Genomic DNA, 18,372 nt, shown 5'->3' with positions numbered 1-18,372 from the left:
GGAAAGTGACGTGGGAGAATTGAAATGGGGTGAATAACAAAGAGCCAGGTAGATCACGAGGATCATCCTCCTGCTATGAGCAGGAAGCACACACCGAGTTTACATGTTCCAGGGAATGACGCAGAACAGAAGAGAAAGGTTCGTTTGATGTCGGCTAGACTTCCTTGCCAGCTTCCACTGTCACAAACTTCCCAGGCACCCCCACCGCCCTCGCCTGACAGACAGCTGGGCACAGTCCGCCGCCCTCCCTCTGCCCCGCACTCTCTCCCGCCATTGCCCAAGGAAGTCCCCTGAGCTACGCCAGTCGGTTCTAGTTCCTGAAGGACGATTTCAGTCACCGAGAGATGAAGATCAGAGCGTCTTACAAGGTCAGAGAAATGAGCGTAGAACGTATCAAGCAATTTCTTGAAATAAAATTTCCCAGGAGCCTCCCTAAGATTTCCCTGCCTGGTCCTTGTAACGTCACTGGGGCTCTGGGAGTAGCATTGGCCTGGCTATGAGTTATCGAGTTTAGATATTGTTAATTCTAAGGATCAGAAAGTGTAGAGAGAAAAATAGCCCCTCAACTAAGAAAATATCCAGAAGGAAAAGACAAATTTACGGATACTTTTAGCTACTTGAGGAGTGTAAAGTAGCGTCGTCGGGTGCGTTTCCGTAGTGTAGTGGTTATCACGTTCGCCTCACACTCGAAAAGTCCCCGGTTGGAAACCGGGCGGAAACAACCGGCAGCTTTTTAGCAAATTCTGGATTTTCTTCCAGAAATTTTCTATGTGAATCTCTCTTCGTTTCCACTCAGTCTCAAACTGCCGCGCTCCCTTTGCATTCCTGGACTTTCAACTTCACGAATTATATACTTCTCCACTGCTGGTCGCCTGATAGAACCGTGTTAGAGAGGTTCATTCAAGAACCCAACGGAGGCACTTCAATTTTAAGCTTGGAGACAAAAGACAGGGTTGTTTTTAGGCCTAAGAAGAAGAACAGTAAACAAATAGCCTGCATATATTTCCTAATCTTTTAAATAGATTCACAATCTTACTAAGTCCAGCCCTCCGCACCAGCAAAAGGGACTTTCTAGGTGAGTTGAACACGAGCCAAATATGATCTACATAAGTGGGCTTTGAACCCACCTGAGGATATACGTTAACAACTCAGACATTTAAAAAGAGAGACTGTCCTGCATGGTTCATGTGCTTGAGTAAAATACGAGACAAACACATACAATCAAGTCACTAGTAAAGCTTTCCCCATCTTCTTCCTCACCTCCAAAAAACCCCAGCACACGGCCCGCTTATGTAGAGCATGCCGGCTCCCTCCTCCCACGGGGAATGGTCTTGGTCAGAGCTCAGTGATCTCCAACAGCTGGGCGCTGTGCCCCTGGGAAATGTCCAGCAAGAGCATCTGCACGTCCAGGTTCCTTGCGAGGATCTCAGGGCACAGACGTGCAGAGAAACGCACCCGAACCCCATATAAATCCACCTGGAGCGTCCTGGATCTGAGTGGAACTTCCTGTTGATCCCATTGAAGCCTAGCGAGCGACCTAGGCGCACTCCTGAGCGCCCTGAGCCGAGCCTTGCCCTGGAGAGGGCGGTCCACCCGAGGGCTCTGCGTGACTCCAGGTTTCCCTACAGCGCGCCCCGCAGTGGAAACGCCCCCTAGCGGAAAGGCGTTGACCAAGCTGGCTGTGAACCGAGCTCCTGAGGTCTTCGTGGGGACCAGGCGATGGGGGCATCCCGGGAAGCAGTCGTCACGAGAGGCAGGGTCAGCAGTGGGCTCTGCTCCCCTGAGATCTCCCTGCAGAACCTTGTCTTATCCATCTCCTTCCTCACGATGCCCCCGTACTTCTTTTCTCCCTCGTGCCCAAAAGTCAGGTGACACCTGAAAATTCTTGTCTGGCAATAAATACATTGCTGGAGACTGGTAATGTCCACCCGAGCGGCCGTCGACGCTCGGTTTCGGACCTTTTCCTTTCAGAAACCCAGAAAGCACTCAGGGGAGCACTTCGTGTCCCTAACAAAGCAGAGATAAGCCCCTCCACACTCCCTCAGGGGCCTCATTCTATTCACACCCCAGCAGACCACGTGCTGGAAGTGGACGCAGAGAGAACCGTCACAATTCGAGCCTGAGCAGAGAGCGCGAAGGACCCATGTTGTGGTGCAGTTCTAACCACGTCTGCTAGGAAGTTTAGGAGAATCTTCAGGGCAAAGAGTCGAAGGATCCTGGATTCTGCTGTGGTGCGATTTCAAATACGTCTAGGGAGAAAGTTCAAAACACAAGCTTTTCATGAAGAGCTCAGCTGTTTCCGCCCGGTGTCGAACCGGGGACCTTTCGCGTGTGAGGCGAACGTGATAACCACTACACTACGGAAACCTTGACGTGCCCCCAATTCTTTTCTGTAATAGGGAATAGATTTTTAATGGCTAGCTCAGGTTCGGTAACATTGAATTGATCTTTTAAGAAATTATCAAGGTTACTGCACTTCTCTTTGTATTCAAATCAATAATATTGGAGTCATTGAGTCACACCAAGGAAATACTACGCCTCGGGGAAGAATCGCTTTCCAAAGGCAAGACGGAAATTTAGGTAGCCTCGGGGTACCGTAGATTTCAGAAAAATTCCTCTATTTTGTCCTATTTAGGTTTATCTGACCTAGAAAGTTCTGTGATCTCCATCTCTTGGGTGCCAGAAAATGATCCCAGAAAATAACCAGGATCCGGTGGACTTGAACTCTGGAAACTGCCCATTCTGTGCCGGGCAGTGTTTGACCGATAGAACTGAGGGGCGCGGAGGGGGATGTGCCCACCTGCCTGCCAGGCGGTGTGAGGACTGGGAATGGGGAGGGAGGGTCGTACTTCCTGTGACTGGACTCAGAGCCCGGCGCTGATATGGAACGTGCATGCTCAGTTTCCACGTCTGTCACTGCGTTATAACATGAGGAGGACCCTGTGATGACTGAAAGGAGGACCATGGTCCACAGGATTTTGCCCGCAGGCTTTGGAATGGTGACTGGAACCACATTTCCAAACCTGAGCAGTGCTGGGGGCTCGGAAGGAGACCTCCTCTGACGCCCGTGAAGCCAGCGATTCGCACAAGCGGGGTTGGAGGTCACCCGGGAAATCTGAGGGGAAAAGGCAGGGCGACTGGATGGCGTCCAAGCCCAGCCCTGGACGCGCGGGCAAGGGAGATAGGAAGACTCTAGGAGAATCATGGAAGGAAAATGAGACCCTTCAGAAATCCTTCCAGGATGACATTGGATTTACAATTTGTGGGGTGCCTGTGTATCCAAGACTTAAAAGAGAAACAGAAGGAAACAGCACCCAGAAGATTGTGTAGATCCTGGAAAGCAGCCCAGCACCACTCGTGATCAATTTGTATAATTCACATTCGCTTACAATTTTTTAATAAAATGACAACAAAAAAGAGCAAGTTTTCTCTTTCCCATATTTTCTATATTATGCAAAGATTGTGCTTCCCTTAATAGTTTCACATTTGTGCTGGTGTGTATTTTTGTTTTTACAAACTTGTGTGTTTTTTTAAATGAAAGTTTGTAGTCAGTTCAACTTCTCACATTGCCACCTAAATTTTGTTTTCTTTCTATACTCATATTGGAGCCCAGTGGTGTGGGTGGATCAGTAGCTAATATCTGAATTATTTTTAAATGTACATAATAAAAATAACCAGAGTGCAATGGAAGGCATTTTTAAATAAATCATAATATATTTTCACTCAAAATGTTTCACTCAAAACGAATAACTCATTAGGGATGAAATCGTTGTTAATATGTAGGATAAAATCAGGCAACAGATAAAGGCACAAAACCCAAAAAAGTAAAAAGGGTAGCAAGAATTTGGCAAACCTATTTATTTTAAAAATTGTATCTGACAAAGAAACTATAGAAAACTATATATTAAAAACTATAAAATTAAAACAGATAAGTGAGGCTTACACAAATTGCCTTGAGAATTTATGGAAAGTTCAAAGGCAGTGAAAATCCTTATAAGAGTGTGGTCATGGAGGATGAGAGGCAGTATGGAATGTGACCAACAGCACTAACTCTGAAACCACAATTCACTGATACTTTATATCAATTCTGGGATTTATTTGCTTTGCAGTTTTAAGCAAATTGTTTAGCCTCTTTCTGCTTGGGATCCTCCAATGTAAGAAGCCCTAGGAAAAATGCTTGCCACATGGTATGGATTATTATTAACCCAGATAGGACTGACTACATAATTTGCTGGGCCTAGTCCAAATAAAAGTAGGGGTGCTCTATCTGGGGCTGGGGAAGTCAATCTCCCCTTCCCCCAGGCTGCAGCCCCAATCCATGGCAAAGACTGCAACCTCAGTGCAGGGACTCACTCACCATATAAGGGTGGAGTGGGGTGGGCAGAGGTGGGCCTCACCTAGCTGCCCACCTAAGGGCATCCATCCGTCCTTTCATTTGTTCAAGGAATATTAATTGAATTCCTATTATTAGTCAGAGATTGTTAAATATCTGGGAATAAGGTAGTGAATGCAACAAACAAAATATCCTTTTCATTGCGGAGATTATGTTTTAGTTCTAAAGAAAGAGTAGTTGGTGATTAAATATGCCTTTCTTTGATGAAAATTGTAACTATACTTAGCAAAACTTTTTAATCAACTCCTCTTCTTCAGGATTGGTAAAACGTGGTCCCCTAGGTATTGTTCACAAAGCTAAGTTGAGATAATTATGCATGAGGAGGCTGCCAATATATGCATAAAGGTATAATAAATATGTAGTGTGTGAAATGTGTATACATATATATGTTTACCTATATATGTGTGTGCATATATATATTTTTTCTCCCTGTATATTGATCCTAATGAATAAATTTCTTCTGCCTTGATTTTAAACTTCCCAAAACCATCCAGGCTATGTATTTCTTGCTGTACACATTTGCCTGAAAACTCCTCTGTCTTTGGTTTTCAAACTTCTGGAAAGTGTCTCATTCAAGAGTGTTAAAAATGGGTGTCTGAATGAATCTCACTACCGAGGTCCTGACAGGCTACCAGCATAAGAAAAAGAACATTGAAATCGATGTTCTGTCTGATAAGTTTTAATTCTTCAGGCCATTCAGCTTCAGAAAGAAAAGAGCCTATGAGGCTATTTGCCCCTTAGACAACGGGAAAGAATGTTTGGTACCCGCATCCCCCAGGTGCTCAAAAGAAAGTGAGCCCAGCCTGCCCTGGAAAGACGGCTTTTCAGTGATGCCCAACTCTTCACAAAGGCTAGGGCTCTCAGAGATTGCTCTGGAAGCAGTGCCAAGTAATAGATTCATCTCAGAGGCAAGGGAGATTGTTAGGGAAAGATTATCTTTTAGAGAAGAAGTGCTCAGCAAAGAAAGCTGAGGACCAATCTCCAATAAATAAAAATACAGGGGCCGGCCCGGTGGCGCAAGCGGTTAAGTGCGCGCGCTCCGCTGCGGCGGCCCGGGGTTCGCTGGTTCGGATCCCGGGCGCGCACCGACGCACTGCTTGGTAAGCCATGCTGTGGCGGCGTCCCATATAAAGTGGAGGAAGATAGGCACCCATGTTAGCCCAGGGCCGTCTTCCTCAGCAAAAAAGGAGGAGGATTGGCGGATGTTAGCTCAGGGCTGATCTCCTCACAAAAAACAAACAAACAAACAAAAAAAAAAAAAAAAAAAAATACATATGGTGTTCACTGCACAGTTCTTTCAAACGTTATGAATGCTTGAAACATCTATCATAAAATATTGGCCCTCTTCTTTCATGGTTTACATCAAAGCCAAGAGGTCTTAGGATCAAAATGGAAAATGTCATGTTCTTTAAACAGTCAGTTCTTTCCCACTCATCAAATTTAGATTAAATCTAAATTCCATGCTATGGAGGGTCTTCCTTTATCTCCTTGATCCAGCATATGTTACTTTAGTTACTATCAGTGGAATAAATTTCCCTGAGGAAAAGGAATAAATAAAGGCACACTCTGATTCAAACCTACAATTGGAGCTCCTCACACTGCATTCACAATCTGTTCCATGTTCACCCCATGCAGGAATCCCCCTCCGTTCAAGGCTGTTCAACCACCTCACATTTTTTTTCCATTAACTAAGTCACATCAATTCCCGTAGAAAGTATGTCTTGACCATTAAGACTGGAGGGGATGCCCCTTTTCTGAGCTCATGGCAGATATCCCTGTGACTTTTATAGCTGTAACTCCATATAGCACTCTTGTTGTAACTAAATTACTGTGTGCAAATTTACCATTATGATCATCATAGGTGCCCTTTCCCTCCTTCTAGTTTGTGAGTTCCTTTAGGACATCAGATACCTCCAGTGAGCAGAATGGGACTGGGCTATTCAATAGTTTCTTAAAAATAAATGTCAAAACAAATTGCTGAGAAAGCTAAACAAACACTCACATGCGTTAATTGTAATAGCTATTTATCTTGCTGATCTGATCTCAAAGCAAAAAAAGGTGAGACTAAAGATTGTGTTAATAAGAAATGTATCTCTCTCCTCCACTACCCACATTTCCATCCTGTCATGTTTTAGCTGCCCCAAGAGGGAGTCAGGTTGCGACCTTTCCCAAAGGCCATGAAGCCTCTGTCCTGTCCCTAGTTTCTCAGGACTACTTTGGGGATAAACACTTTTTTGCTACTGAGCACCTTCGCAGGGGCTCAGACTTAGAACCTAGTAGAGGGCAGATCGCTTCCAGTGCCCGGGGTAGGGACAGTGGCCTAGGATAGTTGAAATGGGGTGAATAACAAAGAAGAGTCAGGCAAATTACAAAGGTCACCCTCCGGCTATAAGACGTTAACGGCCATCACACACCGAGCTGACATGGTCCAGAGCAGTAAACGTGAGTGACACAGAACAGAAGAGAGAAGCTCGTTTGACGTCGGCTAGACTTCCTCGCCAGCTTCCACTGTCACAAACTTCCCAGCCACCCCCACCGCCCTCGCCTGACAGACAGCTGGGCACAGTCCGCCGCCCTCCCTCTGCCCCTCAGTCTCTCCCGCCATTGCCCAAGGAAGTCCCCTGAGCTCCGCCAGTCGGTTCTAGTTCCTAAAGGGTAATTTTCAGTCATTGAGAGATGAAGATCAGAGCGTCTTACAAGGTCAGAGAAACCTGCGTAGAACGTATCAAGCAATTTCTTGAAATAAAATTTCCCAGGAGCCTGCCTAAGATTTCCCTGCCTGGTGCTTGTAGTGTAATTGGGGCTCCGGGAGTAGCATTGGCCTGGCGATGAGTTACGGAGTTTAGATGTTGTTGATGCTAAGAATCTGAAAGAGTAAAGGTAAAAATAGCACCTCATCTGAGAAAATCTGAAGGAAAGAATAAATTTAATGCTCATTGTAACTAATTGATAAATGCGAAGACAATAAACGTGTGAGTTTCCGTAGTGTAGTGGTTATCACGTTCGCCTAACACGCGAAAGGTCCCCGGTTCGAAACCGGGCGGAAACAAGTAACACTTTTTCCTGCAAATCTGACTTTTCTTCCAGAAGTGTTCTACCTGAATCTCTTTACCTTTCCACCAACTCTCAAATCTCTGAGCTCCCTTTGCAGCCTTGGACTTTAGATTAAAAGGATTATATAACAAGTTCAGAGCTCAGACTTGCGTTTCCGCGCCGCTCGAGAAATAATCATGTCGTATCCGTTCCGTTGGATTAGAGAAGATACTGCACACGGCTGAGGTGGCTGTCCATCCTAGGACGCGCGGTCTCCATCCCTAAGGGGCAGGAACAGGGAGTGAATAGCCCTGAGAAAGGAGCGTGGTTGATGTATGCAAGGAGGATCAAGAAGCCAACCGTAATCGCAGCAGAAAGAGCCCAGTGGAAAGTAATTCGTGTAGGCAGAGAGGTCACCGAACGGAGGGCACAGATAAAGTGGAGCGTTATTATTTCTTTAATGACTTTGACCTTTACTCTGATAAAATGAGGAGACGTTGGATTTTAAGCAGGCAAGTAACTTTACATGATTTAAGTGTTTTAATTCGGCCCCTCTGCCAGCACTGTGGAGAATATCTTGCATGGAGAAAAGAATAGAAACAAGGAGATCTATTAAGTCCCTTTGATCATGCTGCGTATTAGAAACAACTGAGGCGTGGACAAGATGGTGGCAGTCGAGTTGGTGAGAAGTAGTCACAGTCTAGATATATTTTACAGATAGAGTCAAGAGAAATTAGTGAGAACATGGATGTGAGGAGGGAGAGAAAGTAGAATCAATGATAACTTTGAGGTTTTGTGCTGAAAACCTGGGAGGATGGAGTTGCCATTAACTGAAATGGGGAAGACTGATCGTAGCAGCATTATTAGGGAAACATTGGGAGTTCTGTTTTAGACATGCTAACTTTTAGATTCCTAGTATAAAACACTCAGGTGTAATGCTAAGGAATGAGTCGAATCTACAAGTCTGGAGTTTAATGGAGTGGTGTAGACTGCAGATAGAAATTTGTGAGTTCTAGTCACATAGACATTATTTCAGCCATGAGAACAGATGAAATCACCAGAGAGTGAGTGTATTTAAAGAAGAGAAAAAACTTAATCACTCATTCATTCAATACGTATTTATTGAATGTATACTATGTATTAGATACTGCATTAGTCACTGGGATAACAGCTGTGAACAAAATAGACAGAAATCTCTTTCCACTCTAGTGACAGGGTTACAGAAATTTTTTAAAAGTGAAGTTGCAAAGAAAATGCTAGATGATGTGATAATAAATGCTAAGGAGAACAATCAGGGAAGGACATTAGGGGTGAGTTTTCATCTTCAATTTCTAAATGGACTATTGGTGACATTTGAGCAAAAATCTGAAGGAAGAAAATGAATGAGCCATGGGGATATCTGGATAAAGTCATTCAAGACTATGAAATATAGTGCCCACAAAGACCCTGATGTGGAGTTTTCCTTGTGCGTTTGAGGAATAGCAAGGAGGCTAAATTTGCTGGAGTACATTGAATGATATTTAATGTACATGTCAGTTATCTATTGCCACAAATATACTGCTCAACAAACCATCCAAGTTCAGTAGCTTAAAACAATTAGAATCTAGTTAGCTCACTAGTCTGTGGATCACTAATACAGGTCGGGATTGACCAGACTGTTTATTTATGTCCAAGCTAGGCTGACTCACATGTCTTGTGAACAACAGACAACCAGTAACTTCCATTCATATCCTCTTCCCCAGCACGCTAAACTCAGACAAGTTCTCATGACAACAGCTCACGGCAAAAGCCACCAGGAAAAAAAGAAAAAAAAAACCTCCTGGAAATAAGTGATTATAGCAAGATTGTAGGATGGAAATTTAATATACATAAGTCAATCACTTTCCTATACACCAGCAATGTACAATATGGAATTTGAAATTAAAAACATAATGTGAGCTACATTAGCAACCCCTAAAGTGAAATACTTAGGTATAAATCTAACATTTGTATGAGATCTATGTGAGGGAAATTACAAAACTCTGATCAAAGATCTCGAAGAACTAAACAAATAGAAAGATATTCCACGTTCATGGATAAAAAGACTCAATATTAACAATATGTCAGTTCTTTCCCACTTTCTCTATAAATTTGACACAATCCCAGTCAAAACCTCAGCAAGTCATTTTGTGGGTATTGACAAACTGATTCTAAAGTTCATATGGAGAGGCAAAAGACCCAGAGTAGCCAAGACAATATTGAAAGAGAAGAACAAAGTTGGAGGTCTGATCCTATCTGACTTCAGTAATTATTATAAAAATACTATAATCAAAACACTGTGGTACTGGAAAAAGAAGATAAATAGATCAATGAAACAGAATAGGAGCCGATAAATAGATCCACACAAATACAACCAGTTGTTCTATGATCAAGGAGCAAAAGCAATACAATGGATAAAGGGCAATCTTTTCAACAAATGGTGCTGGAAAATTGCACATCCATGTGAAAAAAAAATCTAGACACAGACCTGAGATCCTTCACAAAAATTAACTCAAAATGGATCATAGACCTAAATGTAAAACACAAGACTATAAAACTCCTAGAAGATGACATAGGAGACAATATAGATGACCACTGAATCTGGTGATGACTTTTTAGATACAACACCAATGGCTCAAATTATGAAAGAAACAATCAATAAGCTGGACTTCATTAAAATTAAAGACCTCTGCTCTGCCAAAGACTCTGTCAAAGACTCCATCAAGAGAATTAGAAGGCAAGCCACAGACTGAGAGAAAATATTTGCATAAGACATAGCTGATAGAGGACTCTTATCCAAAATATACAAGCAACTCTTAAAACTCAATATCAAGAATATGAACAACATGATTAAAATGGGCAAAAGATCCAAGCAGACACCTTATCAAATAAGATATACAGATGGCAGATAAGCACATGAAAAGATGGTCAACATTATATGTCATTATGGAAATGCAAGTTAAAACAACAATGAGATACAACAGCACACCTATTAGAATGGCCAAAATCCAAAACACTGACCACACCAAATGCTGGGAAGGATGTGGAACAATAGAAACTCTCATACACTGCTGGTGGGAATGCTAAATGGTACAGTCACTTTGGAAGGCAGTTTGACTTTCTCACAAAACTAAACATTCTTACCAACCACACCATCAAGCAATCGCATTTCTTGGTATTTACCCCAATGAGCTGAAAACTTATGTCCACACAATATTCTGCACACAGACGTTCATAGTCCTTTATTCATAATTGCCAATATTTGTAAGCAACCAAGATGTCCTTCAGTAGGTCAGTAGATAAATAAACTGTAGTAGACAATGGACAATTGAGTAGACAATGGAAGACTATTCAGCACTGAAAAGAAATGAGCTATCAAGCCATGAAAAGATATGGAGGAAACTTAAATGCATATTACTAAGTGAAAGGAGCCAATCTGAAAAGGCTATATACTATACAATTCAACTATATGACATCTGGAAAAGGCAAAACTATGAAGACAGTAAAAAGATCAGTGGTTGCCAGGGGTTAGAAGGGAGGGAGGGATAAATAGGCAGAGTGCAGAGGATTTTTAGGGCAGTGAAACTATTCTGTATGATACTACAATGGTAGACATATGCCATTATATATTCGTCAAAACCTACAGAATGTGCAACACCAAGAGTGAACCCTAATGTAAACTATGGACTTTGGTTGATAATGATGTGTCAAAGCAGGTTCATCAGTGGTAACAAATGTACCATTCTGATTTAGGATGTTGATAGTGGAAGAGAATTTGTGCGGCGGGGGAGCAGGTATGTGAGAATGTTCCATTCAATTTTGCTGTATACCTAAAACTGATCTAAAAAATAAAGCCTATTTTAAAATACAAACAAAAAACTAAACAACTATCAGAAAAAGCAAGCACAAAGAGCAAAGGGCTTTTTCAAGAATCTACTTAGTCAGGTTTGCTAATATCCCATTGGCCAAAACAAGTATCAGTGCTCAGCCAAGACAGAGTGAGAAGGCACTACAAAGTCAGATGAAAAACAGCATGGATGAAAGGATCGGAGAAGAATTGAGATCATTAAGGCAATAAACATACCACAAGTAGCTAATTATTTCTTACTGATCTGATGAAGAAAGGACAAAATAAAAATCATGTTTTTGAAACTATTTAAATATTGAAGAAGTTAGAACATTCCACCCCAAAACATGCTGCTTCAGCATATGGATTATTTTTAGCTAAAGACAATGGAGAACCAGCAGAGACAGAACAAGCTCTTTATCTCCCTTTTAGTTGCCTACATATAGTAGAAATTTCCTCTTTTGTAAAGGAAATTTCCTTTGATTGGAATTCGATTGGAATGGATAAAGGAAACTTCCCTTAAGAAAGGTATGTATATCAAGAAGAGAACTATTCTCAGAGACAACTCTTATCACCTGAGAGACTCTTATCTGCACAACAAGGCAATCTTTATTTACCATATATTTTTTCCCCCACCTTGCCAAAATCTGCCTACCCCTACTCAGAAGCCCCAAATCCCTATTCCTTTGTGTATCCCAGGATGGTATATGTCTCAATCATCTATGAAACTCCTATGCATATATAAGTAATTAAAATTGTTTTTTTTCTCCTGTTAAAAAAGTCATTTTTTTATTTTTTCGTTATACTCCACATATTCTGGTTTCTTACCCTAACTCTATCATTATCCAAGCCATGATCCTGACCCATCCTGCCAGTTACAATGTCCCTAAGCCTCACCCGACCCTCACCCTGTCCTTAACTCTGTCTCCGCTGTTCATCCCATTACTGAACTGAAAGTTAAACGTGTCTAAGATGGATTGAGAGGCTCAGAGGTAAAATTGGTGTTTTTATTATACATTACTTGAACATTTAAATAAATAGATAAATAATGTGATTTTGCTTTTAGGTCAAAATAAAATGTTGAAAACAAAAACTAATCACAAACTTAGAAAAAGACTGTTCTGTAGCCATGTTAACAAGTAGCCACCAGGACCAATTTTAAACCAGTTCAGTCTCTCAACGATAAAACCATTCTGTGAAGATACTTCTGCAGGATAACCAATCACTCCCAACCCTTTCCTTCTGAAAGTCAGCCAGTCAGGGATGGACTCACTTCAATAAACACCTTTGAGTGCCAACCAAACAACAGCACTCTCTCCCAAATAACCAGGCTTCCACAGATTGTGTCAATCCACTTAGCATCTGAAAGTCCTCCGTTCCCTAAGCCCCTTCCCCGCCAAAACATCATCCATTGGCTCTCTCAGAGGGTCTGAACTTTACCAACACAGCTCTCTCCTTAAATGAGCTTTGACTGTGTATCTCAAGTATTGACCAGTGGTTTCCTCATCCTTTGAAAATGCCCCTTTGTCAAATCTAAAATGTCTAAATTTCATTTTTTGCTGGGATTATGTTTGTCATTAGTTTTTTGTTTCTGAAATTCTCGAGTATTCTATACAGCAATGTGGCCTCTACAATCACGATGTTTTGTCATAAACGGTGACTTTGGTTCCTTTATATAAGTCTATCAATCAGACTCGGCAAACAAAATCCCAGCGTTTGAAAACACACTGATGGTGAGGCTTCGTACATTCACTCTACAAATATTTCCCGAATGCCTACTTTGTGTTGAGAACTGTTCTTGGCCCTGGAGTTGCAGAAGAAAGAAAAAAAATCTGTCCCCATGGACAGAAATTCTGGTAAAAGTAGACCGATAATTAAAAAAAAAAAAGAAAAGAAAAGAAAAGAAAGAGAAAGGAAAATACTCCATGTGGCCGATTCTGATTATTTTAACAGTAAGCAACAGCGACTTGAACACTTTTGAAAAACCAGCGCAAAGGACGAGGAGACAACCAGGTAGATGAAGCTCTTAACGGCCACACAGAGACTCGGTGGACTGGTCTCTGCGAAAGGGACAAGGAAATCCGGGCTCTCAGAGGGTCAGCAGCCATCAGACAGACACACGTCTCACCTCCAATGCCACCGCTACTCTCCTACCCTCATTTTCTATACTAAAATTTCTGTCTGTAGGTTTTATGCCACTTTTTCAACAAGTTCTTTTTTTTTTTTTCTCCCTTCCTCCCTTTGAAGAGGGAGACGAAGAAGGTAGGTGTCACTGCTGAGAATTACGAAATGAACATTATTGCCAATTTTATGTCGCAGAGGCTGTTTCCAATATACGAGGTGACTACAGCAAAATTAATTTTTATTAAGAAACAAGAAGCAACTCCCCTTGGCCCGTACGAGGATCGAAGCCGCGACCTTGACGTTATTAGCGCCACGCTCTAACCAGCTGAGATAACCGGCCACCCGTGAGCTGCTTCTTTTTATCTAAAGAATTAAGAAGTTTTCTTAACATCCTTGTGTTTGTTTAAAATTAAAGGAAATCTTTCTTCCCCCTTTCCAAAAGAGACTTTTTCGTTTAACTTGTTTTAACCAAGAGCAAGTAACGTGGTTTCTTCAAGTCTCTCTTCATTTCCTCCATTCCCCTTTCTGCACTCCCCCGAAAAGAAAAAGACAAGACGAAAACTCGGCGTCAGGTAGAAACGATCTTGGTCTCTCTGGTGGAAAACCAGACTCTCAAATTCGTCGATTTCGCCCCAAGTAAACACAGAGAAACGTTCACAACAGAGGCTTCCTTCTTCCCACCCCGGGAAGGATCTGGAAGGAGAAGCTGGGCATCCCGAGCTTCACTTTCGAATGGGCGGATTCTGAAATTGACCCTCCAGCCGGAATGGCTGGTGGATTTGGTCCCGGTTCCCGGCAGGGGGATTCCTCTCCATCCAGGAAGGAGGGAAATCTCGGGCTGATCTGGGTTCCTAAGGATTGGGGATATGCTCCCTCTCTGTGCTCCCCTGACAACGCCCGGCAGTGTGAATGTCTGCTGCTTCCCTTTGTCATTTTACTGTCATTACCCGCTCGTGTTTTCTCTTTCTTCTCCTTCAGGGCGAGGACTGCGCTGTCTTCATTCCTCTGGTACCCGGGTGGCCGCGGATGTGTTCAGTAAAGTAATTCAGCGAATGGGGGAAAGGCCATTTCTGCTAGTGATCTGGTCTTCAAAATCGAACGCGAAGATACTCCGGGTGTCAGTCAAATGTCATCAGGAGTTTCCATCTTTTCTTCTTTCCAGAAAGCTATTTTCAACAGAAATCAATTCACCTCCTCAGAAGTGGACTGTGGTGGTGGGGTGCGAGATAGTAGAGAAATAACGGCTTCAATAACAGCTCGGAGATCTCCGTGGCCCAAAAACGTCTTTCCGTCCCAGATCCCGTCGCTCTGGCTCCGGGAAGAATTGCAAGGTCTTCCTTCTCAGCCAGGCTTCTTCCGCGTGTCTTCAAATCCGGCCGCGCCTGGGGATCCTGGCGCTCCCTCCAGGAGCCTCCCGCAGCCCAAGGTTCTCAAGTTCAACAAGCTTGGTGGGCAATTCTTTTTACACACGAAACACACAAGGATGGCGATTCAACCCAGGTTTAGCAGATGCAGGGGTGTGTGTGTGTGTGTGTGTGTGTGTGTGTGTGTGTGTGTGTGTGTGTTGCAGGAGACAAGTCTGAGCTCCAGAGCCCTCGCAGAGATCCTGGACAGGCAGCTCTTCCTCCTGGACGATTTCCCAGCAACTCAGCGTCCCGCTCAGAGTTTGGTGGCCACGCAGGCCAATGCCATTTCGAGCGGAAAGAGGGATCCCAACCGTTTCTGGAGTGACAATGGCACTCGCGGGCGCTCTAGATTTTCGGGCCGCTTTCAAGTTTCTCGGATTTCGATTCTGAAGGCTAAAAGAGTGATGCTCAGCTGGCCCCCAGGCCCCTGCTGTGAGAAGTCCCAGAAGCTATGCAGACGTCCACGCTCTGGAGGGAAGGACGTGCTGGAATATTTGGTCTAAGCGGCGCCTCTTAACATTGGGTTTGGAGGCTGTTTCCAGTAAAAACAAGATATAAATAAACGCTGAGGAATTAAACAGAGCTTAGACGTTTTATCCTTTTCGAAGTTGAGCCTTTAGCCTTCAAAATTTTGTTACCTATACCCCTCCCCAAAATTTTAGAACTTTGTACCCCTGGAACATTTTTTGACAACTAATTGATTTTTATCATAAGATTAAGCTGTTGCTTTTCTTTATGTTATAATTATTAACAATTTAAAAATGAAACTGTTGCATCACTCGAATATATTGAAGATAAATTCTGCATCATGTGATAAATCATTATTTATGAAAAAATAAATGCATGAATAAGTCACTTCTTTTACAGTCTTTAATCTTATGTCATTGTTTTCTACTTGAACTTCACTTTCTCACAAATATATATCAAAATATAAAATAATTTTATGCTTGAAGTTATTTTAAGCTTCCTAAATCCTACTTTCCTGAAACAAAAGATATATATGCACATCACAATTCTTTTAGGGGAGGACATAAGGCTCTAATTTTTATGATTCTTCCCTATGGGAATTATCAAAAATTGCTACCCATACACAATTAATCATAACAGAAATACTATGAATTTGAAAACCAATCAGTAAAATTAAAGGTAAAAATAGCTAAACCATTATCTAAATCATGCAACTGTGCTTTTAAAAATAATTCATACAGTCATGAAAAAATGTACGCATTGCCATGATGAATCATGTTTAAGCATTAATTTTATGCCTAGTTTATAACTACAGAGATGTATTTTAATATACAAATAAAATGAAAGTAGATCAGGTTTTATTATGCAAATGTATCACAAAGTATTTAACATTCTCTGAGTTATTTTCACAAAAAAATCATATAGGTATCCACCATCAATAATTATTTTTCACATTTTATTACATATGATAACGACTAGATTCTCCCTTAATGTATTAAAAGTCAATAAATGGAAACTTCCTCACTTGCCAAAGGATAGTTACTGGAGCTTGTTGCCCTTTGAGGCAATGAACCTTGGTCAGATTTGAGAAGAATAGGAGGAATATGTTTCTTTTGCAATGTAAGAAACAGCCATTGAGAAATGCACACCTTGACTTCAGGAGTGTTCTCAGATTAGTTTTAGGTAAAATCCACATGGCGATTGATGATTATAAAATTGATAGCCTGAGGCAACCTGGGCTCTTGCACTTCTTGCAAGGCCTTCCTGTGCCCCAAGAGTGAGACTACCCTGGTCTAATTACTGAAGCCATTAGACCACTGGAACTCACTCCTGGAAAAGTGAAAAGAGTAGACATCTACCAGCTATCATGTTCCCTACTTTGTAGTACTCACATTCCTGAGGGGTAGGTATTACTTAATGTTTAAGTAAGCTCATCATGGTCGCATGGCTAATAAGTAGCCAGGGTATATGAAAGCCATCCCCATCTATGCCTTTGGAAATCAGAATTGAAACACTTTTGAGTTTGGACCTATGTAGTCAGTGGAGAGATACAACCAAAATCTCAGTAACACTAGGAAATAAATTAATTGAATTATCCACATTAACAGCAAAAGAAACTTACTACATGAACTACAAGTTTATCCTCACTGGTGTGAAAAGGATTTTGATGACCTAACAAAAAGTTTCTGATTTGTGGTGGAAAGTCTTACTGTTGAGTACCTTTGTGGGGATCTGCCCTGGCATGGAAAATTTTCAATTGAAAACATGAAAATGTAGCTTACTTCTAGCTACTCTGGGCAAACATTGTAGAGGAGAAAGAACAGTGATGCACATCACTTGAAATGGGGCCAAAATAAAAGTCTATTATCACATAAGAAATTAGTTGACAAGGGAATTAGTGTATATAAGGTACAGAGCTATAAATATGAATGACACAGAGTAGAAGGGCATTTGACCTCTCCTAGCCTCACTGGGCACTTGCTGCAGTCTTCCATTTCAGCACGTGTAAAGGCATAGAGCAAACTAAGAAGATTTCTTCGTGAAAACAACTGAACTTGAGGAAAGAACAGTGCAAATCTATGGTAGGCTCTTGCCCAGGGATGCTCCCTTATAGCAACTTTGCTGTTGCTACTAGAGAGTGCTCGCTTGATCAGAAACATTGTTCGTTAAAGTAGCAATCTCGGTGGCAAAAAAAAAAAGGAGGGCCAGTGATTCCCCCAGCATTCAGTTTTGAACAAGTTTGGAGCAAACAGCAGATCAGAGGACTAAGCGGCTATGAATAGGGGCCTTGCTAAGATCTCCACAAATCTCACATTGACCTGAAGATGTGTGCATGTGCCACAGAGATGGACGTGAATTCAAGCCACCCACATATCCCTGGCTGACTGAGTCTGTGCACAGACACAGAGCAGACACAATACATTGTCTAAAATATCTAATATTCGACCAAAAATTATGAGACATGCAATGAAACAGGAAAGTGTAACCCACACACACAGGAAAAAGAAGATAATAGAAACTCCTCTTGAGGAGACTTAGATGTTGAACCTAGAAGACAAAGACTTCAAAGCAACTATTACAAATATTTTGAAAAAATTAAAGGAAATCATATTAAAGAATTAGAGGAAGTATGATGACAGTGAGTCATCAAATGGAGAGTTTCAATAAAGGAATAGAAATTATTTTTTGAAAACACAAGCAAAAATCTGGAGTGGAAAAGTACAATGCTGGAAAGAAAAACATTCAATGCCAGAAAGAAAAACTTCACTAGAGGGATGCAACAGTAGGTGTGAGCTGTCAAAAGAAGGAACCAATATACTTGAAGACGCATCAATAGTGATTATCAACGTGGAGAACAGAAAGAAAACAGAATGAAGAAAAAAGAACAGAGCCTCAGAGATCTGTGAGACAACATTAACTATACTACCACAAAGAGAAAAAGAAAAAAGCAGAAAAAAATATTGTAAATAATGACCAAAAACTTCCCACATTTGATTAAACACATCAAGCTACACATCCAAGAAGCTCAACAAACTCCAGGAAGGATAAACACAAAGATAGACACATAGATACTTCATACTCTA

General features: G+C 41.8%; 3 non-coding genes across 3 annotated transcripts; 2 read left to right on the top strand and 1 right to left on the bottom strand.

Moving 5' to 3' along the window:
- The first annotated feature begins 648 nt into the window (after positions 1–648).
- TRNAV-CAC (transfer RNA valine (anticodon CAC)) lies at positions 649–721 on the top strand. The gene has a single exon. It is a non-coding gene; the product is annotated as a tRNA-Val (tRNA).
- A 1,573-nt stretch (positions 722–2,294) lies between these two features.
- Positions 2,295–2,367, bottom strand: TRNAV-CAC (transfer RNA valine (anticodon CAC)). Its single transcript has one exon. It is a non-coding gene; the product is annotated as a tRNA-Val (tRNA).
- Positions 2,368–7,369: 5,002 nt separating this feature from the next.
- On the top strand, positions 7,370–7,442 carry TRNAV-AAC (transfer RNA valine (anticodon AAC)). The gene has a single exon. It is a non-coding gene; the product is annotated as a tRNA-Val (tRNA).
- Positions 7,443–18,372: the final 10,930 nt, after the last annotated feature.

The sequence above is a fragment of the Diceros bicornis genome, chromosome 14 (genome assembly GCF_020826845.1).
Source record: "Diceros bicornis minor isolate mBicDic1 chromosome 14, mDicBic1.mat.cur, whole genome shotgun sequence".
Taxonomy (NCBI): domain Eukaryota; kingdom Metazoa; phylum Chordata; class Mammalia; order Perissodactyla; family Rhinocerotidae; genus Diceros; species Diceros bicornis.
The sequence above is the reverse complement of the archived record's forward strand: the minus strand, read 5'-3'. Positions and strand labels throughout refer to the sequence as shown.